The following is a 22898-nucleotide window of genomic DNA, read 5'->3' as shown; positions in this document are numbered from 1 at the left end:
AGGTCCCTATGGGAGCTATAACACTACAAAAAAAAAAAAAGTGAAAAAAAAGTGAATAAAGATCATTTAACTAGGGATCGACCGATATCGTTTTTTTAGGGCCGATACCGATACTCTGTGGAGGTTAGGGCCGATAGCCGATAACTTATACCGATATTCCGGTATAAGTTATCGGCTATTTATCCCCCCTCGACACCGCTGCAGGTCATTGATTTAAAGCGGGCGCTTTAAATCAATGCACTGCAGTGGCTTTTGCGGTGCCATAGGCCACCACCCGCTTCTCACCCCCTACCTGTCAGTGTGGTCCGGGCCATCCATTCTTCTTTCCTGTAGTGTCCGGCGGCATTCCGGGTGGAGGGTGCACCGGTCCGGGCAGTCCTTCTCCGGCGGTCATCTTCTCCACTCCGCATAGACGCTGCTGCGCAGTGACGCCCGTGCGCAGCGACGCACCTGACGTCACGGCGTCTATGCAGCGTACTAGGCCGGAGCCTGCCCGGAGTGGAGAAGAGGACCCCCGGAGAAGGACAGCCCGTACCGGTGCACCCTCCACCCGGAATGGCGCCGGACACTACAGAAAGGAAGGATGGATGGCCTGGACCACCCCCATTACGGGTACGTTTATTTTATTTGAATTTTTTTATTGACTCGGAGGGTGGGGGAGGGGCCCGACCGGTATAGCGGTATGGGCAAAAATCCATACCGGTATACCGCCCAGCACTACGGTGGGGGGTGCGACGCGGTGGGTCGGTCGCGGTGCGGAGGGTCGGGGGGGGTGTACGCGGTGCGGGGGGCGGTGCAGGGGGCGGGGCATTATCGGCAAGGTAATTGCCGATAATACCCAAAATCATGATTATCGGCCGATAATATCGGCCATACCGATAATCGGTCAATCCCTACATTTAACCCCTTCCCTATTAAAAGTTTGAATCACCCCCCTTTTCCAATTAAAAATAAAACTGTGTAAATAAAAATAATTGTGGTGTCCCGGTACTGTATCCTATCCGGTACCTGCGTATGTGGGTCCCCTTAGCCAGAGTCCCTAGGACGTCGGGGTCCTAATTGTCTAGTTCAACCCTAGTCACCTCTCATCCAGATAGTAATTGTCCAGTAACCACTTAGGATTTGGATATATAGGATTGTATAAATGTAAATAAATGTTTAATTTCCTGTCCCTAGCGTAGCAGGACCTGTGGGTCACGTGGTCAGGTGAACTCTATGGTATTTCTGCTTAAGGACCTTTGGAGGTCCCTGTGACGTAGTCAATCCCATCACACTGTGTAACAGTGAATGACAGATGTGTGGACCAATCAGATTCACCCCGCCCCTGCCCATATAAGGGAGCGGCGGCCATTGTTCTCTCTCTTGTTCCTGGGCTGTCAAACGAGTAGGATCTGCGCAGCTGTCTATCGCAGTAAGTTAGGCCTGAGCCTTGAGCCAACAGCTGATATATTCAGGATCGCGAGTGTATTAATCCCTAAGCACTCTGCAGGATCACCGGACCTTATCTATCCCCTAAATCCGGATGGATCTGCAATAATTACCCTAAATTCAGAGACTTTAATATCATTCAAGGTCCGCAACAATTGTCAGTCATTGAGATATATAGAGACTGTTCATTGGATGTACTGCAAGCATCTAAGTAAAGTTCTTCAAGTTAAAGTTCAACTACCTTGTGGATCTTCAGTCATTTTATTACATGCATCAATCGTTACTGGGCAATAGGCCGGAGAATTACCTCAGAATACTAGCCCTCAGCCTGGCATCACAAACTATAGGGTTAATATTAACCTTTCATATACCGATACAACACCCCAACTACCATACACCCCCAAGGGCTACCACATAAAGATAAACATATGTAGTATCCCCGCATGCGTAAATGTCCGAACTATAAAAATATATTGTTAATTAAACCGCACGGACAATGGCGACCGCGCAAAAAAATTCCAAAGTCCAAAATAGTGTATTTTTGGTCACTTTTTATATCATGTAAAATGAATAAAAAGTGATCAATAAGTCCGATCAATACAAAAATGGTAACGCAAAAACTTCAGATCACAGCGCAAAAAATGAGCCCTCATACCTCCCCACACGCGGAAAAATGAAAAAGTTATAGGGGTCAGAAGATGACAATTTTAAACGTATACATTTTCCTGCATGTAGTTATGATTTTTTCCAGAAGTACGACAAAATCAAACCTATATAAGTAGGGTATCATTTTAACCGTATGGACCTACAGAATAAAGAGAATGTGTAAATTTTACCGAAAAATGTACTGTGTAGAAACGAAAGCCCCCAAAATTTACAAAATGGCTTTTTCTTCAATTTTGTCTCACAATAATTTTTTTCCCGTTTCGCTGTAGATGTTTGGGAAAAATGACTGATGTCATTACAAAATAGAATTGGTGTTGCAAAAAATAAGCCATCATATGGCTTTTTAGGTGCAAAATTGAAAGAGTTATGATTTTTTAAAGGTAAGGAGCAAAAAACGAAAATGCAAAAACGGAAAACTTAAAGGTCCTTAAGGGGTTAGCGCTTGCAGGTGATATGTGAGTATTTATCCCGATGGGGACAGCGTAGCGCTGGGCTGATAATTAATTGGGGGGGCAGAACAGCGCTCACGGGTCACATATGATTAGTTCCCCATTGTGGGGACAGCGCAGCACTGATAATTCATTCATTCCCAAGGGGGAGGGGCCAAACTGGTATTGCAGTATGGATTAAAATTCATATCGTGCAGCACAAAAATTTCGGTATGAACCGGTATACCGCCAGCCCTAATAGAAACACAAATTTATGACCCCATTTTAAAACCCCCTCAAAGTATACACATTTACAAAGTTTATTAACCTTAAACCAGTGGTTCTCAGCCTTTTTGGCGACTGTACCCCCAAAGGCTGAAAGTATGTCCTCGGACAAAAGGCGTGTGCTTCCCTTAATACTAATGCGATACCTAATCCCCTTGTGCCATTATTCTCCCCTCCATCTTCATCCCCTTGTGCCATTATTCCCCCCTCCCTCATATCCCCTTTTGCCATTATTTCCCCCTCCATCTTAATCCTCTTGAGCCATTATTATCCAATATGGCAAAAGGGAATCAGAGGGAGGGGGGAATAATGGCACAAGGGGATATGAGGGAGGGGGGAATAATGGCACAAGGGGATCAGAGAGAGGGGGGAATTATAGCACAAGGGGATAAAGATGGAGGGAGGGGAGGGATAATGGCAAAAGGGGATCAGAGGGAGAGGGCAATAATGGAACAAGGGGATAATAATCATTACCCCCCCCCCCTCATCTTAATCCCCCTGTGCCATAATTCCCCTCCTCCCTCTGATCCCCTTTTGCCATTATCCCTCTCTCCCCCTCCATCTTAATGCCCTTGTGCCATTATTTCTCTCCCCCATCCATACCCCTGGGCTAAAATATTTTTTTAACATCCCTCCCATACATTTAGGTTTTACTTCTTTATTTATTTTTAACATTTCCCGGAGCTTTTTTTTAACATGCCAGAGCTGCGATACTTTACCGAGAGCTGCCGTGGCCATTCCCCGTAATGTGCTGACAAATACTGGCCAATGCATGGCTGATATTTGTCCGCGCATTGCATACCCCTGCACAATCGGCGGCGCACCCCTAGGGGTACGTGTACCAATGGTTGAGAACTTCACTAGTATGTGGAGTCACAGACAATAAATATGTAAATTGAGCCAGTGATGCCCCGTCCCTGTGCATGATTCACTGAATTAAGCAGAGGATCTTCTGGGGGACATATCTCAGGACCTACCGGACATATTTAAGTAAGTGACCTCTCCTTGGACTTCTGTTTACCCACATTATAACCCAGTGAATTGAGTTTAGTGTGGGTGAACACGCTGACAATTTTCCTTTTACTTAATTCTTTAGCTTTAGGAAATATCCCATATGTCCCCTTATTGTTTTTCCTGATTCACATACAGGTCAAACACATGATGAAGCACCTAGGTATCGAAAACGTGCAGCTCAGCACGACTGGTGAGTAGAGAAGGCTGAGGTTAACTGAGAGGCACTTTATACCCCCAAAGTAGGGATTGACCGATTATCTGTTTGGCCGATATTATCGGCCGATATTCACGATTTTGGACGTTATCGGTATCGGCAATTACCTTGCCGATAATCCAATAATGCCCTGCCCAATTGCACCGCCCCCACCACACCGCACCGCCCCGGCCAGAGACTGCCTGCGCCGCTGCCCCATGGCCTCCCCCATTCCCGGTTTTATAATTACCTGTTCCCGGGGCCCGCACTATTTCTGGCTTGTGCGCGTCCTTTGTTACGCTGTGCGCTGCGCAATGACAAGTGACGTCCTCAACACCACGTCACCATCAGTGCACATAGTGACAGCTCAGGAGGACGCCGCAGGAGCCAGAAGAAGTGTGGACCCCGGTAATTATAAAACCAGGGATGGGGGAGGCAATGGGGCAGCGGCGGTCTCTGGCCGGGGCGGTGCGGTGGTGGTGGGTTGGGTCGGCGGCGGTGATAGGACTCAGGACAGGCAGGGGGAGAGAAGCGGGCGGCGGTCTCTGGCACTGCAAAAGCCGCTGCAGTTCATTGATTTAAATCACCCAATTTAGATCAATGATCTGCAGCGGTTAACTTATACCGGAATATCGGTATAAGTTATCGGCTATCGGCCCTAACCTCCACAGAGTATCGGTATCGGCCCTAAAAAAACGATAAAAAGAGAGAGAAGATTTTAAAAAAAATGACAGCCAGTAAATATAGACCAGTAGATGTATTTATTAGGTTTAAACTAAAAATTAATTAAAGGAGTAGTCTCAAGGTCAAAAATTGTTTAGCTTTAACTGCAGAAGGGAAAGTTATATAAGTGTGTAAATCATTTACATTACCAATGCTGAATGGAAACCAGCTTTTTCTGCATTCCTCTGTCAGACAGGAAGTTTAGTAGTTCCAGTATTGTCATAATTTGCGACCTCCCATTCAGCCTGTTATCAGCAGCATTGGGGGGGGGGGGGGCGATGATGTCACGATTACCCGCAAAACTCAGGGCTGCATAGAGTTCAGCCACCCTCCCTGTGCACGACCTCGACCGATCCCATCTCATAATTATTAAAACTCTCCTCCCTCGGTTGGGCAGTGATTGGCTGAGCAGCATTTCCTACGTGCCAGCAGCCACAGCAGCCCCAGCGAGCAAGCGCACTTCTTTTCTCCACCTCCATGTTGTTATTGTTGTTGTAATGAGAGCGGAGGAGCCAGGAGGGAGAGGGGGATATAAACGTCCAGAGCTGTTACAGTAAGCAGTAAGAACGGAGGAGAGGAAGGAGTGATTTTGCAAGTGTATAGCTGTTTCACTCAGAGGAGCAGTGGGGAGGAGGGGAGGGAGTGATTTTGCGAGTGTAAAACTGCAGCAGCTTCAGCTCCTGGGACACTCTCTCTGAGCACATTGAGGTTTCCTCGTGGACACCCTGCTGCAGAGGGCTATGATTGGAGCTCAGTGTTATGTGGGCGTGAACTAGCAAAGGAGGTAGAATGCATAATTACTGTGAGTGTACACTATGGGAGTGACTAATTTAAGCTCTCTGCAAGATCTTTACCCAGGCAGCTGAGAGCAGGAAAAGATTAGTGCATGCAGGGAAATGTAGTGTAGGAGACCACAGGCATGGCTTACATAACAATGAAGTGAATGGAATTTATGAGATGAATAGCAGGCAAACGGGAGTAAAAAAAATAAATAAATACAAATCCAATCCAAATCACAAATATGGCAGAGAGGTGGAAGGTGAATATACTATCGAATGGCTTTGTATTATTTTTTATTTTGCTACATGGGATATCTCCTTTAACCCCTTAACGACGCAGGACGTAAATGTATGTCCTGGTGATGTGGTACTTAACGCACCAGGACGTACATTTACGTCCAGAGCATGACCGCGTGCATCTGAGCGGCATCATGCGCGGCAGGTCCCGGCTGTGGATCGCAGCCAGGGACCCGCCGGTAATGGCGGACACCAGCGATCCCGCGGATGTCCGCCATTAACCCCTCAGATGCCGTGATCAATACAGATCACAGCATCGCGGTCACTTAACAGGATGATCCGCGGCCGCGGCGATCCGATCATCCTGCACGGCAGACGGAGGTCCCCTCAACTGCCTCCGCTGTCTTACGGGAGTCTTCTGCTCTGATCTGCCTTCCCGCAGACCAGAGCAGAAGATGACCGATAACCCTGATCAGTGCTATGTCCTATACATAGCACTGAACAAGATTAGCAATCGAATGGTTGCTATAAATAGTCCCCTATGGGGACTATAAGAGTGTAAAAATAAAAGTAAAAAAAATTTGAAAAACCCCCTCCCCCAATAAAAACGTAATTGTCCCATTTTCCCTATTTTACCCCCAAAAAGTGTAAAAAATTATTTTATATACATATTTGGTATCGCCGTGTGCGTAAATATCCGAACTATTAAAATAAAATGTAAATGATCCCGTACGGTGAACGGCGTGAACGTAAAAAAAAAATCCAAAATAGCTGCTTTTTTATAACATTTTATTCCCAAAAAAATTTAAAAATTTAATAAAAGTTTTGTATAAGCAAATATGGTATTAATAAAAAAAATACAGATCACAGCGCAAAAAATGAGCCCTCATACCACAGCTTATACGGAAAAATTTAAAAGTTATAGGTCTTCAAAATAGGGGGATTTTAAACGTACTAATTTGGTTAAAAAGTTTGCGATTTTTTTAAGCGCAACAGTAATAGAAAAGTATTAAACTGGAAAAAAGAGTTCAAACACCACCCATTTGTAAAAATGTAGAATACAACTTTTATTAAGCAAATATTTCTAAAAAAAAACATATATGACATGCAGCAATGGAGAGTAAACCATAAATGATTATCCAGTACAGCAAAAAGGGGCAATGAAATCACTCTATATCTTATAACATGCTTTACAACTAATCATCCAAATGTAAATAAAGTAATATTGAGAGACCTGTGCAACATCACATTATAATGTATACATGATTCCTCGCAATAGACAAAGAGTATTATTGCCAACTATGTTATACATGGAGTATGTCTTAAATCAAAGCCATATCCCTATGTGGGTAACAATTAGTTAATCCCTACCAGGAAAAAATCGTATATATGGACAATAAAGTGCCAGTGCATTACATATTTACGATAGATACCGAGTAAAGGCAGACAAACTCCATAACAAATGCTAGGATGAGAAGTAGTAACTTCAGTGTGATAACAAAACCTTACCCATTTGGTTGAGCAGCCAAAGCCCCGACCCCTACGATCGTTTCGTGGGAAACAATCCTGGGAAACAATCCCGGGAAGCCGAAACAAAATAATATTTGGTGTAATCTACAGACCCCCTAATATCACTGAAGAGATAAAAGGTCGGCTGCATAAACAAATAGAGAGGGCCACCCGGGCAGGTACAGTGGTAATAATGGGAGAGGTTAACTATCCAGATATAGATTGGGGTCCGGGGTTGGCTAAAACTACAAAACGGTGACAATTCCTTAATTTATTGCAGGATAATTTTATGGGCCAGTTTGTGGAGGACCCAACAAGAAGTGATGCCTTGTTGGATCTGATCATTTCCAACAACGCAGAGCTGGTTGGTAATGTAACTGTGCGGGAAAACCTTGGTAATAGTGACCACAATATAGTTACTTTTGACTTAAAATGTAGAAAACAAAGACAGGCGGGGAAGGCAAAAACATATAACTTTAAAAAGGCAAACTTCCCTGGGCTGGCTGCACTACAGGACATAGACTGGGGGGGGGAAGTGTTCTCAAATACTGATACAGAAGGTAAATGGGACATCTTTAAGAGTAAAGCAAAGAAGCTTTATTGAAGTGTATACATATCACAGGTAAGTTAAAGCATCATAATAAAAGAACACAGGCCGCAACCAAAGAACTAAATGCTACAGAAGGTGCAATAAGTATCATCAGTTGGAAAAGTAATCGGCACTGCAAATATACAGGTAAGTATATCCCAGAGAAGACATTGTAAAACATATGGGGGCCCGTAGAGAGCCGATCAATAAAGTGACAGACTTTGACGTAAATTCGGACAATAAGCTGAGGACAACCACTGTTGCCATAAACCATCAAATGAGGACACTGTATCGTCTCTAATAGCAGACAATTTTTCATTAAGCATGATGAGATTAACTCTGTCCACCACCCTGTCAATATCTAGGGCGGATGTCTTCCATTGCGAGGCTATATAGATTCTGGTGGCCATTAATACAAACTGAGCAAAACGGAAAGTGCGAAAAGTCATTCTATGTGGCTTAGCACCTAGAAAACAGAATGCAGGTGTGCGAGGTACAAAAGAGTCCAGAAGAGAGCTGAGGAGATCTAAAACCTCCGCCCAGAGGCCCACCACCACCGGACATCGCCACCATATATGATACATGGTTCCCCGTTGGCCACACCCACGGAAACATAGAGGGGAGACCTCAGGATAGAAGGAGTGGAGTCGCGAGGGAACCATGTATACACGGTGCAAAATTTTTAATGCTGTCTCCATTAGCGAGACCTGCCAGCTCCCCCTCCCCAAAACCAAGCAGCCCTCCCTCCATTGTTTCAAAGACAAAGTCTGATGTAAATCAGATTCCCATGCTAACATAAAAGGCAATTTATCGTCAGCAGGGGGATCATTAATATGAGCATACGATAAGGAGAGAAGCCCTGTATCCAAAGGTCTGAGAATAAAGGCTTCATATATTGTAGGTTTCAGTGTAGAGGAACCACCGAGAACTGTCCGATAATATGAGAATACTTGGCGTGCTCTAAAGGACAGTCAGGCATGTTATATCTGAGTTTGAGAGACGATAGAGTGTGTGGTATGCGGTGGTCAAAGAAGTCATACAAGCGTAAAAGTTTGTTATCAATCCACCACTTGAAAGGTGAGGAAATAAGTCCAGGTAAGAAAAGAGGGTTACAAAGGAAGGGAGTCAAAGGAGAGGGAGTAGACTGAAGGTGAAATTTGAAGCGAACCAGACGCCAGAGAGACAACGAATAGAGGGAAATTTGCGCCGAAGAAGGAACTAGTGTAGCTACAGGGCGCGAGGTCCACATCAAGGACACGAACGAGTAGGGGGCCAACAAGGTCTCCTCTAATCTCGTCCAGCGAGGTGCCCTATCTAAAGCGTTCACCAACGCCAGTTGGGCTAACCTGGCAGCATAATAGTACTTGAGAAAGTTGGGCACCGACAGGCCACCCAACCCTCTATTATAATGCATGAGTGTCCGAGAGATACGTGGTCGTTTATTCGACCAAATATAGGCAAAGACATCTCGTTGTAAAGCGAGTAAGTCACGCTTAACCTCTTCAGGACATAGGGCGTATGGATACACCCTGCATTCCGAGTCCTTAAGGACCGAGGGCGTATCCATACGCCCGTGGGAATTCCGGTCCCCACCGCTAGCTGGTTGAGGACCGGAGCCGGATGCCTGCTGAAATCGTTCAGCAGGCATCCCGGCATATCGCCCAGGGGGGTCATTATGCCCCCCCATGTCGGCGATCCCACAGATCGCTGGACAATTCAGTCCAGCGATCTGCGGCGATTCCGGGTCAATCAGCAGTCAATGTACACCATGCACCGGACATGCTGGGAGTTGTAGTTTTGCAACAGCTGGAGGCACACTGGTTGTGAAACACCGAGTTAGGTCACAAACTCAGTGATACATAACCAGTGTGCCTACAGCTGTTGCAAAACTAAAACTCTCAGCATGTACAGTCTGTCAGCGCATGCTGGGAGTTGTAGTTTTGCAACAGCTGGATGTCCCCCCCCCCCCCTAATGTGAATGTACAGGGTACACTCACATGGGCGGAGGTTTACAGCAAGTATCTGGCTGCAAGTTTGAGCTGCGGCAAATTTTCTGTCGCAGCTCAAACTGCCAGCGAGAAACTACTGTGAACCCCCCGCTCAGCCGTCTGTACCCTAAAAACACTACACTACACTACACTAACAAAAAATAAAATAAAAAGTAAAAAACACTACATATACACATACCCCTACACAGCCCCCCTCCCCAATAAAAATGAAAACGTCTGGTACACCACGGTTTCCAAAACGGAGCCTCCAGCTGTTGCAAAACAACAACTCCCAGTATTGTCGGACAGCCGTTGACTGTCCAGGCATGCTGGGAGTTTTGCAACAGCTGGAGGCACCCTGTTTGGGAATCACTGGCGTAGAATTCCCCTGTGTCCACCCCTATGCAATCCCTAATTTAGGCCTCAAATGCGCATGGCGCTCTCACTTTGGAGCTCTGTCGTATTTCAAGGCAACAGTTAAGGGTCACATATGGGGTATCGCCCTACTCGGGAGAAATTGTGTTACAAATTTTGGGGGGTATTTTCTGCTTTTACCATTTTAAAAATGTTAAATTTTTGGGAAAGCAAGCATTTTAGGTAAAAAAAAATTATTATTTTTTTTTACATATGCAAAAGTCGTGAAACACCTGTGGGGTATAAAGGTTCACTTAACCCCTTGTTACGTTCCCCGAGGGGTCTAGTTTCCAAAATGGTATGCCATGTGTTTTTTTTTTTTGCTGTCTTGGCACCATAGGGGCTTCCTAAATGAGGCATGCCCCCAGAGCAAAATTTCCTTTCAAAAAGCCAAATGTGACTCCTTCTCTTCCGAGACCTGTAGTGCACCAGCAGAGCACTTCTCACCCCCATATGGGGTGTTTTCTGAATCGGGAGAAATTGGGCTTCAAATTTTTAGGGGTATTTTCTGCTTTTACCCTTTTTAAAAATGTAAAATTTTTGGGAAAACAAGCATTTTAGGTAAAAATTATTATTATTTTTTTACATTTGCAAAAGCCGTGAAACACCTGTGGGGTATAAAGGCTCACTTTACCCCTTGTTACGTTCCCCGAGGGGTCTAGTTTCCAAAATGGTATGCCATGTGTTTTTTTTTTTTTTTGCTGTTCTGGCACCATAAGGGCTTCCTAAATGCAACATGCCCCCCAAAAACCGTTTCAGAAAAACGTACTCTCCAAAATCCCCTTGTCGCTCCTTCCCTTCTGAGCCCTCTACTCCACCGAACACTTTACATAGACATATGAGGTATGTGCTTACTCGAGAGAAATTGGGCTACAAATACAAGTAAAAATTTTCTCCTTTTACCCCTTGTTAAAATTCAAAAATTGGGTCTACAAGAACATGTGAGTGTAAAAAATGAAGATTGTGAATTTTCTCCTTCACTTTGCTGCTATTCGTGTGAAACACCTAAAGGGTTAAAACACTGACTGAATGTCATTTTGAATACTTTGGGGGGAGCAGTTTTTATAATGGGGTCATTTATGGGGTATTTCTAATATGGAGGCCCTTCAAATCCACTTCAAACCTGAACTGGTCCCTGAAAAATACAGAGTTTGAAAATTTTGTGAAAAATTGGAAAATTGCTACTGAACTTTGAAGCCCTCTGGTGTCTTCCAAAAGTAAAAACTTATCAATTTTATTATTCAAACATAAAGTAGACATACTGGAAATGTGAATAAAAAAAAATGATTTTGAATATCCATTTTCCTTACAAGCAGAGAGCTTCAAAGTTAGAAAAATGCAAAATGTTCTAATTTTTCATCAAATTTACGGATTTTTCACCAAGAAAGGATGCAAGTATCGACAAAAATTTACCACTATGTTAAAGTAGAATATGTCACGAAAAAACAATCTCGGAATCAGAATAACTAAAAGCATTTCAGAGTTATTAATGTTTAAAGTGACAGTGGTCAGATGTGCAAAAACGCTCCGGTCCTTAAGGCCAAAATGGGCTTGGTCCTGAAGGGGTTAATCACAGGAATGGGCAACGTACAGAACAAATACAGCAACTTAGGTAAGACCACCATTTTTATCACATTAACCCTACCCAACCGGGAGATATAGGGGTAGTCCCATTTAGTTAAATCCGATCTAATTGATCTATAAAGGGGGACAAAGTTAGCATTATAAAATGAGGATATAGATGGAGTAAGTTGTACGCCCAAATAAGGTAGACCTGCATTAGCATTTTTAAAGTGGAAAGTCGTCTCTATGGATTGTTGCATGGACAGAGAAATATTACAGTACATAATTTCAGATTTAGTCACATTAACCTTCAACCCTGACTGCATAGCAAAGGAGTCCAACACTTTAAATAAATTGGGGAGGGAGACTAGTGGTTTAGTGAGGGTTAACAATAAATCGTCAGCGAACAGATTCACCTTGTATTCGGATGAACCAACAACGGTACCCGAAACATCAGGATGAACTCTAATCATTTAGGCGAGTGATTCCATAATTAAAGCAAAGAGGACAGGGGGCAGCGACCTATAGAGATCGGCTTAGGGGCTGTAGAAGGCAGCTTCAGATATGCAGTCGGAGTTGAGTACAAAATGTTCAGTAGGGAAACAAAAGGGGCCAGAGAAGCCAAACTTATGCAGAGTGGCGAACAGAAAAGGCCATGATACACTATCAAAAGCCTTCTCTATATCCAAGGCTATAACAGTGAGAGGAGTTTTGGTTGTCCCTGCCCACTGAATCTGGTCAACAACCTTCCTAACATTATCCGGGGCCTGGCGACCAGGTATAAACCCCACCTGGTCCTGATGGACCAGGCCGGGGAGGTGGGCATTCAAACGCTTCGCTAGCATAGATGTTGAAAGCTTTGCATCAATATTTAACAATGATATTGGTCGATAATTGGCAGTGTTCAGATGGTCACGATTCGGTTTCGGAATTACCGTTATTAGATCATCCAGAAATTCAGAAAGTACACTATGTTGGGTACGTAGCGAATTAAAGAAGGTCAATAAATGGGGGATTAACGTCGGCGTGAATTTTTTAAAGTATGCCGCAGTCAGGCCATCAGGCCCCGGGGCCTTCCCCAACTTTAAGCGGGAAATAGCATCCGAGAGTTCCTCCGTGGTAAATGGCGCATTCAGTGAATCCCTGGCATCTGGTGTCAAAGAGGGAAGAGTAACTGAGTAAAAAAAGTCAGCAAGAGAAGAGGGAGAAGCAGGGGTTGGAAGAGGCGCTGTAATAGGCATGAAATGCGTCATATATTTTATCTGGGTGAGACGATTGGAGACCCGGTCGTAGCTGCAAGCTGTGTACTCTATTGAAAGAAGTCTTTTTAAGCATAGCCGCTAGCAATTTGTCAGGCTTGTTAGCCAACCTGTAATAGGTTGCTTTCGTCCAATGGACTGCCTTTTCAACTCTTGTGGATAAGAGCGCATCCAGCTGCAAGCGGGTCTCTTTAAGGGAACGGTAAAGATATAAAGACGGGTCCTGCTGATGTGCATATGTAAGCCTTTGTAACCTGCATTCAAGGGTAGCTTGAGCAGCAGTGCGGTCCCGTTTCAGTTCACTAGCTAATGATATTATACGTCCCCTTTATGTGCAAACCATATCCACTCAGGAGATGTGTGCGAGGTCGCATTGGTGTCAAAGTAGAGTCAGGTCGGCACCCAGCTGCTGATATACCCTCGGCATGGACAGGAGGGCCTCATTCAAGCGCCATCTGAACGGGTACGTAAAAGAAGGCATCAAGTCAAAAGCGGCCAGTACCATATCATGATCTGACCATGCCGAGGGGACATGCCTAGCATATAACAACTGTGGTAACAATCAGTGTGAGTATCCAATCAATTCTGGTATAGTGGTCGTGTGCAGGGGAGTAATATGAATAGCCCCTAGATACTTCATTATGCTCTCTCCAAACATCAGCTAGATCGAGAGATTTAAATAATGCAGGAGACGCTGCTGAGACCCCGATCTACGATAGGGGGCTAAATTAGACCTGTCTAGTTTACCGTTAAATATCATATTAAAATCTCCAGCCCAGATCAATGTATCATATGCCAGGGTCTCAAGCAGTGAACACAGACGAGAAAAAAACACCAGAGGGGCATCTGTCGGGGCATAAGAATTAACAATGCACAGTGACTTATCATATAAGGTACCCAGCAGTATCAGGTACTTCCCCTCTCCGTCCACCATCTCCTGCTGCATTGTGAAGGGGAAAGAATTGTGCAGTAAAGTCATAACTCCTCTGCTTTTTGTTCTAAAAGAGGAGCAATAGTATCTGGTATAGGATCTGTGCAAGTGGGTCGGTTTAGAAGTTAGTGTAAAATGGGTTTATTGGATACACAGTATATCTGGATGGAATTTCACATAGTCAGTAAAGGCCTTTCCACGTTTACCCGGGGCGTTGAAGCCCCTAACATTATGGGAAAGGACCTTAGCCATAACCCAGTACCAGAGAAAACATGCAGACGTACATACCAAGCCCCACTAATATTACCCAACTAGCAATGAGGAGACCAGCCGTCATAATCATCCTCAGTAGCAAGCCGTTAAAAGACAGAAGTGCACCGTACCTAGAGAAACATAAAACAAAAAACAAACAAAACTAAAAAGGAAAGGTTAAAGGAAAACAAAAACATTTCCAAATCTCAGTAAAGACGGGCGGCTTTATCAAGTCGTCCGACATTCTTCCTGTTAGCCTCGCAGCCAAAAGGCACCAGGAATCACTATCAGCAAATAAGGGGGTGGCAGTCAGGCAGCCAAAGTTCCAATGCACTACTTAGAAGTGGCTAACTTTATAGCGTCCCGTAAAGTAATAAGCACATGAACAGTGCAGAATCCACAATAAACAGACCATAAGAACTCCAGCAAGTCCATAGAGAGAACTACAAGGTAAGTAAGAGCCATCACATATAAGGAAGTCAAGCTGGGGGGGTCTTCCCGCAAAAGGTGCCGGGGGCCTGCGCCTCTCCCGCCTCACAGTTGTCAACTCTCGCTGCACACGACCAGGCCTTTGTGGTTGAGGCAAAGTGTCCACTAGGGAGATGTGGGCCTGTGACAGAATTTCTTTAGCCTCCAGTACTGTGTGAACGCTATGTGTGCGGCCAGGGAAAAGGGGAACCCCCATCGGTAGCGTATTCCCTCCTTCTGCAAAGTGAGAGTAATGGGGCGGAATTCCCGCCGCCTAGCCAGGGTGGTCGGAGCCAGATCGGAATAAATATGCACAGACGGAGGGACACCAGGTAAAGCGGGCATATTTCTAGCCGCCTGCAGGATGGTATCTCTCACCTCCGGGTAGTGTAGCTTTAGAATCACGTCACTTGGCAGAGCAGGGTTCTTGGGCCTTGGCCCTATGTTTGCGATCAAAATGCAGCATTTCCGGTTGAGGTTGCGGGGTCAGTTCATAAAACAGGGATGAAATCACCTTAGAAATGTCTGTCACCGTCTCCTGCAGACCTCGGATCCGTAAATTGGCCCGTTGGGACCGGTTCTCTAGGTCCATGAGTTTCAGCTCGAGGGCCTGCAGCTGTGCTGTGTGATCCTCCAGGTCCCGGCGGTCAGCGTCCAAGGTGTCTGCAATGTCGTCGATCCGCGCCTCAGAATCAGCAACCCTCTGCCCAAGATCTTTCAGCTTGGAGGATAGATCCGCAACCGCCTTAGACAGTTCGGTCTGGAAGAGTTGCTTAATGTTCCGGAACATCGAGGTAGGTGAGAAGTCAGCAGGCCCTTGCGACTCATCCTCTGATTGCACTGCTGGAGAGGTACTGCGAGACTCCGCCATCTTGGAGGTCCGGCCTGTTCGGAAAATGTCCGGTATAGACTGAGAAAGCCAATGCGAATCCCGCTTCTTTCTGCCCTGCTAGGATCGCGGCATGTTCCCCCAACAGCTGTATTAAGTTTCGGAGCAAAGGAGCCCTGTACGGGCGCGGAAAGAAGCTATACAGTCGCAGTCAGCACGGAGCTCACACTATATGCGTCCTCACGTGTGAGCTGCGCGCATGCGCCAAATGGGACATCTTTAAGTCAACTCTAAATAACTATACTGCTAAATATATACCAAAGGGGAACAAATATAAACGATTAAAACTAAATCCTACATGGCTGACAAATTATGTTAAAAGAGCAATAAACAACAACAAAATAGCTTTCAAAAAATACAAATCTGATGGCTCAGCTATAACATTTAAACAGTACAAGGAGCTTAATAAAATCTGTAAAAATGTAATAAAAACAGCAAAAGTTCAAAATGAGAGACAGGTGGCCAAAGAAAGCAAAACTAATCCTAAATATTTTTTTTAGATATATAAATGCAAAAAAAACAAGGACAGAGCATGTAGGACCCCTTAATGATGATAATGGGGAGGTTGTCACAGGCGATATAGAGAAAGCAGAGCTACTGAATGGGTTCTTTAGTTCTGTCTACACTAAGGAAGAAGGAGATGACATTGGACAGGTCAGTGCTGGTAACGCATCATGTAATGTACTGAACTGGCTTAATGTAGAAATGGTACAAAGTAAGTTAAGTAATATAAATGTAAGCAAATCTCCAGGGCCAGATGGATTGAACCCAAGAGTTCTTAGAGAACTAAGTTCAGTAATATCTGTGCCCCTGTTCATGATATTTAGAGATTCGCTGGTGTCTGGTATTGTGCCAAGGGACTGGCGCAAGGCGAATGTGGTGGCAATCTTCAAAAAGGGCTCTAGGTCTTCCCCAGGAAACTATAGACCGGTAAGTTTAACGTGCATTGTAGGTAAATTGTTTGAAGGACTTATAAGGGATTACATACAGGAATACATAGGGGATAATTGTATTATAAGTGATAGCCAGCATGGGTTTACTAAGGATAGAAGTTGTCAAACCAATTAAATTTGCTTTTATGAAGATGTGAGTAGAAGCCTTGACAGAGGAACGGCTGTGGATATAGTGTTTCTGGATTTTGCTAAAGCGTTTGATACTGTCCCTCAGACGTCTGACAGGTAAGTTAAGGTCTTTGGGTTTGGAAACTTTAGTTTGTAACTGGATTGAACACTGGCTCATGGATCGTACCCAGAGAGTGGTGGTCAATGATTCATACTCTGATTGGTCCCCGGTTATTAGTGGTGTACCCCAAGGTTCAGTACTGGGCCCGCTGTTGTTTAATTTATTTTTCAATGATATAGAGGATGGCATTAACAGCTCTGTTTCTATCTTTGCAGATGACACCAAGCTTTGTAGCACGGTACAGTCTATAGAGGATGTGTATAGGTTACAAGATGACTTGGATAGACTAAGTGTCTTGGCATCCACTTGGCAAATGAGGTTCAATGTGGATAAATGTAAAGTTATGCATCTGGGTACTAATAATATGCATACGTCGTATGCATATTTAGAATCACGTCGTATGTCTTAGTGGGGATTAAACTGGCAGAGTCACTGGTAGAGAAGGATCTGGGTGTACTTGTAGATCACAGACTTCAGAATAGCATGCAATGTCAGGCTGCTGCTTCCAAGGCTGGCAGGATATTGTCATGTATAAAAAGATGCATGGACTCGAGGGACAGGGACATAATACTCCCCCTTTATAAAGCATTGGTATGGCCTCACTTGGAATATGCTGTTCAGTTTTGGGCACCAGTCCATAAAAGGGACACTGTGGAGCTGGAAAGGGTGCAGAGATGCGTGACTAAACTAATATGGGGCATGGAACATCTTAGTTATGAGGAGCGATTAAAGGAGTTACAATTGTTTAGTCTTGAGAAGAGACGTTTAAGAGGGGATATGATAAATGTAAAAGTATATTAATGGCCAATACAAAAAATATGGAGAAAAACTGTTCCAGGTTAAATCCCCCCAAAGGACGAGGGGGCACTCCCTTCGTCTGGAGAAGAAAAGGTTTAGTCTCAAGGGGCGACACGCCTTCTTTACCATAAGAACTGTGAACTTATGGAACAGTCTACCTCAGGAACTGGTCACAGCAGTAAAAATTAACAGCTTTAAAACAGGGATAGATACATTCCTGGAACAAAATAACATTAATGCTTATGAAGAAATATAAAATCCCATCCCTTCCCCAATATCGTGCCACACCCCTACCCTTCAATTCCCTGGTTGAACTTGATGGACGTATGTCTTTTTTCAACCGTACTAACTATGTAACTATGTAATTATAACGGTCAGGTACCATTATTTCTTTTAGATGCAGAGCAAGCGATTCTATATTAGATAAAGGAGGTGAAGGAGAGGCACTCGTTTAAGCCTCCAGGGGAAACCGTCCCCAATCTATATATCCATATTTTTTGTATGTGATTTTTTTGTAAATTACAATAAAGGTTATGTTTTAAGTTTATTTTGATAGATCAGGAGGATTTGTTTCGGTGATTTCCTTCCAGTACTTATCAGCTGCTGTATGCTCCACAGGAAGTTCTTTTATTTTTGAATTTCTTTGCTGTCTGACCACTCTTATTATAAAATAAAAAACTTACAAAATGCAAAAACAAGTTCAATTGACTGTAGCAAAAATAAACAAAACTGAAAATAAATACAGACATTCCGTCTCAAAAACAAAAAGTGAAACTTTCCTAACCGGCCAGCCCAGGTTATAAAAAAAATATAACAAATGACCTACCTATGATATCCTATTGCCAAACAGTCCAACACACACACACACATTCCTTAACAACATAAATAGCTTTTCTCTCTTTTTTATTTTTATTTTCTTTTAAATAACATGCAAAAGAAAAGAAAAATGTGGCCAACTGCCGTAACTAAAAAACATCTAACTCGGAAAATATTTTCTTATATATTAATATATATATTTATGGTCGGATCCTACCGCCTGGAACAGAATGTGTACCTGACCCAAAACCACCCTGAGAACCTAAGCTAACTGCGGCTTGTGGTGTGCCCGAGCCGCCGTCGGGGGTATACCTAAAAGAGGGAAAAGACAGCATTCTTAGGAAAATAGTTTGTTTAGACACCGAGGATTTTACAGCATTAACCATTTCACTATGTGGCTCAGGAATATAAGTAGCGTAACATGCTGCTCTCCACCTGCCCAGTTTCTAACAACGTGAACCGGGACACTATTGCTTGATGCTGCCGAGGCTGCTCCCGAATGAATGACCGGAATATCTGGTAGCATCCAAACCTGGGAATTCCAAGAGGCAATGAACGTATGATGCCAACAAAGATATAGAAATGGCCTATTCTGGGAATGGCAAAAGTGGCGATGTTGGAGTGGATGGGGCTAGAGTTGAATGCAATCTCTAAGTACTGTTACTGGACACCACGTATGTCCTGTTATGAAATAAGGCACTACTGTCTTACCAATAGCATTTTAGAAGAGGTGAAAGTCAATTGTGCTACTTCGGGGAGTAACTGTTATTGAATTGTTTGTATTCAGTAATATGGGCCAAAACCTGACAAACCGTAGAGAACAACAATAGAAAGAACCCGAGAATCATGAGACACTGAACATTACGGAATATACTGTCTACAAAACGGAATATGCCCTGAATCAATGAGTATAAATATCAAAGAACAACTAACAGCTATGTGACCATGTGTGAATATGTCCCCTGCAAATGAGAAAATTTGTGACGAATATGGCAGTCATGTCCTGAAAAAACGTGTCAGAACATATGACTATGCAGTGCATCCCACCTGAAAACGTGACAGGCATGACAGGTATACGACTGCTTCTGTGTAGTGATGTTATTGCTCTGAAAACCGTGTCAGCAACAATAACCAAGCGGTATATCCCACCTGAGAAACGTGTCAGGCATGACAGGTATATACCCCTCTATGTGACCTGTTGCTATTGCTCTGGAAAAATGTGCCCGAAACAATAGCCCAAATAACATATACCCCTGCAGACGTGGCAGGCAGGCAGGCGGAGAATATCCGCAACCTGTAAGTATGACATGACCAATGAGTTGCTTGTGGGCATATGTGCAAAATGCTTATGACTGTTCTGTGTAACGAGCTACGATACCCCTGTGAATGCGACTATCCTGGGACTAACATACCTGACATAACGCAATAGTAAACCAAATTCTAATGGCGCCACCGTAGCCAAGCTATCAGAACGCAATCATGAGGCCATATGTGCCTAAAATAAACTAACATGACGACACATAACTCGGAGCTGAAATATAAATGAACACCCTAAGGCTGAGTATCTTGCAGTGTTACCACGTGCTAGGACAATACCCTCATAAAGCAAAAGCAACTTAAGCGTGTAGAGTGAAATAAATGACAATGCAGCTACCCAACGTATCAACGCCGAAATCTGAGAACAACAGGGAAACTAATGCATTTATCCTACTGATTTACCTGCAAAGCCCACCTTCAATTTAACCAGCATGGTTACATTGAAGGTGGGCTTTGCAGGTAAATCAGTAGGTAAATAAAATAAGGTAAATAAAATAGATAGCGTAACTAGCAATAAGACCGTAATAACTAATAACACCCATGCTAGAGCTGAAAAACGCTAAAAGAATGAGTATGGTGAAACTAGCTAGGCCGAAGATATGTTGTGGGATAAGCACCGTGCCCAGAATGTAGTAACATATACCCATCAACGATATAGCGTATGAATACAGTACCGTGACACTCGCTTGGCAACCAACGTGTGCTTAATTTGTGTATGCATGGAATGCCTATCTAACAACACTACAAACCTGTAATTGTGCCCTGTGCAACGTAAGACAGCTTGAAGTGGAGAAGTATAATGTGATGTAGGTATTTCTAGTGTCACAGCAGAGCAGGCATTCCATGAGATCATTGGTGCAGCGCTAGTGAATTATATCTATATAATGTGATGTGTCATCGCAACCTGACTTCGTCCTATAAATGTGAAATGTGGACTAAGGCAATGTCCCTAACGTAACGTACCCAATGCATGGAGAGATAAGCACCGCGTCAACAAGTGATAATGTATACGCAGTATACTGACTTACGTAATCGCATGAATAAGCGTAGTGACCCTAGATACGCACCAACACGTGTGGTAACCTAACTCCTTGCCATGCGCATAACACACAAGTAAAGAAACCATTACTGGACCCTGCTAAGGGAAATTATGTTTACCAATAACGAAAAAATTGCTGCACAGTCACTGGGATTATGTGTGAATGCCAAATAACCCATATCTCTAACCAATGCCAAAATACGCATAGTGTCATAGTCCAAGCAATAATCACATGCTGAATAACATAAGCGTGGTAACCAACTTGACATCATACGTGAGCCAAACCAAACTAGTAACTTCTGTGGAATAACCATGCTACAGTAACATCCATGAGTAAACAACGCTAAGGTGTCGTATGTGTGGTACCACTGCTATAGGAACATGTGCCGTAGCCCCATAATCAACCGTGCTGCTATAGTAACAAGCAGTCCGTTATCCATAACCTGACAGGCGTATTGTACCGTATGGGAACCTACGAGTGAGTTAACCATATGGAAACCGATCGAGTACTCGTTGTGTTGTACCATCCGGATACATAGCGTGTTGGACCGTATGGAAACGTAAGGGCGTTGTACCGTATGGAAACATGAGTAATGTTACCCCAGATGAAAACATTACCGTATTATCCTGTATGTTAATCTGAGCGTGTCATACTGTATGGTAAAAGCCAGCGAATACTGAATGAAAAAGACAAGCTTAAATACTGTATGTAAAATAACGGCATATGCTGTGTAGCAAACACTAGCGATTTATATTGTCCCGTAAATAGAAGAATGTTATAGCGTATGGAGAATACCAACATGTATCCTATATGGAAAACACCAGTGAGTGCTGCAATATGGAAACAGAGCGTGTTGTACTGCATGAAAAATACAACAGTGTAACCTGTACGGTAACTAAACGTGTTATACTGCATGGAAAATAAAAGCTGTATGGAAAATACAAGCGTGTTATACTGTATGGAAATACAAGCGTGTATTCTACTGTATGGAAACCAGCATAAAATACAGTATGGAGCATACAAGCGTATAGCACTGTAAGGAAAATGCCAGCGTATAGTACTGTATAGGAAAATGCAAGCGTGTAATACTGTATGAAAAACAAGCGTATCTACTGTATGGAAAAACATATGTGTATACTGTATGGAAAAACAGGCGTATATACTGTATGGAAAATACAAGCGTATACTACTGTATGACAATAGTAGCGTGTACTAATGTATGAAAACAAACGTGAACTACTTATGTAAATACCAGCGTGTAATATTATATGGAAAATACGAGCATGTATACTGTATGGACGACAAGAGCATGTACACTGTATGGAAAAATACGAGCGTATATTACTGTATGACAATAGAAGCGTGTACTACTGTATGACAATACAAGCGTGTACAACTGTATGACAATCGTGTACTACCGCATGACAATACAAGCATGTACTACCGTATGACAATACAAGCGTGTACTACCGCACGACAATACAAGCGTGCACTACCGCACGACAATACAAGCACGCACTATCGCACGACAAAACAAGCGCGTACTACCGTATGACAATACAAGCGCTTACTACTGTATGACAATACAAGCGTGTACTACTGTATGAAAATACAAGCGTGTACTACTGTATGAAAATACAAGCGTGTAAAACTGTTCCAGGTTAAACCCCCCCAAAGGACGAGGGGGCACTCCCTACTACTGGAGAAGAAAAGGTTTAGTCTAAAGGGGCGACACGACTTCTTTACCGTGACGACTGTGAATTTATGGAACGGTCTACCTCAGGAACTGGTCACAGCAGGAACAATTAACAGCTTTAAAACAGGGTTAGATACATTTCTGGAACAAAATAACATTAATGCTTATGCAGAATTATAAAACTACATCCCTTCCCCTTATCCCCTTCACTTCAATTCCCTGGTTGGACTTGATGGACGTATGTCTTTTTTCAACCATACTAACTATGTAACTATGTAACTACTGTATGAAAATACAAGCGTGTACTACTGTATGAAAATACAAGCGTGTACTACTGTAGGAAAAATACCAACGTGTACTACTGTAGGAAAAATACCAGCGTGTACTACTGTATGGAAAATACCAGCGTGTAATACTGTATGGAAAATACCAGC

The 22898-nt window shown here is 43.5% G+C and overlaps 1 protein-coding gene across 6 annotated transcripts in view; it reads right to left on the bottom strand.

Annotated features, from left to right (window-relative positions):
- Positions 1–5416, bottom strand: part of LLGL2 (LLGL scribble cell polarity complex component 2) — a 578766-nt gene extending 573350 nt beyond the window's left edge. For 5 of the 6 annotated variants that reach the window (XM_056550313.1, XM_056550316.1, XM_056550317.1 and 2 more), the window contains exon 1: positions 4887–5416. The gene's annotated coding sequence lies outside the window, so the exon portion shown is untranslated. Of the gene's footprint in view, positions 1–4881 lie in introns of all 6 variants that reach the window. The other variant, XM_056550314.1, reaches the window with a different exon arrangement.
- Between the last annotated feature and the right edge of the window lie 17482 nt (positions 5417–22898).

The sequence above is a fragment of the Hyla sarda genome, chromosome 13 (assembly GCF_029499605.1).
Source record: "Hyla sarda isolate aHylSar1 chromosome 13, aHylSar1.hap1, whole genome shotgun sequence".
In the NCBI taxonomy this organism is placed as follows: Eukaryota; Metazoa; Chordata; class Amphibia; order Anura; family Hylidae; genus Hyla; species Hyla sarda.
The sequence above is the reverse complement of the archived record's forward strand: the minus strand, read 5'-3'. Positions and strand labels throughout refer to the sequence as shown.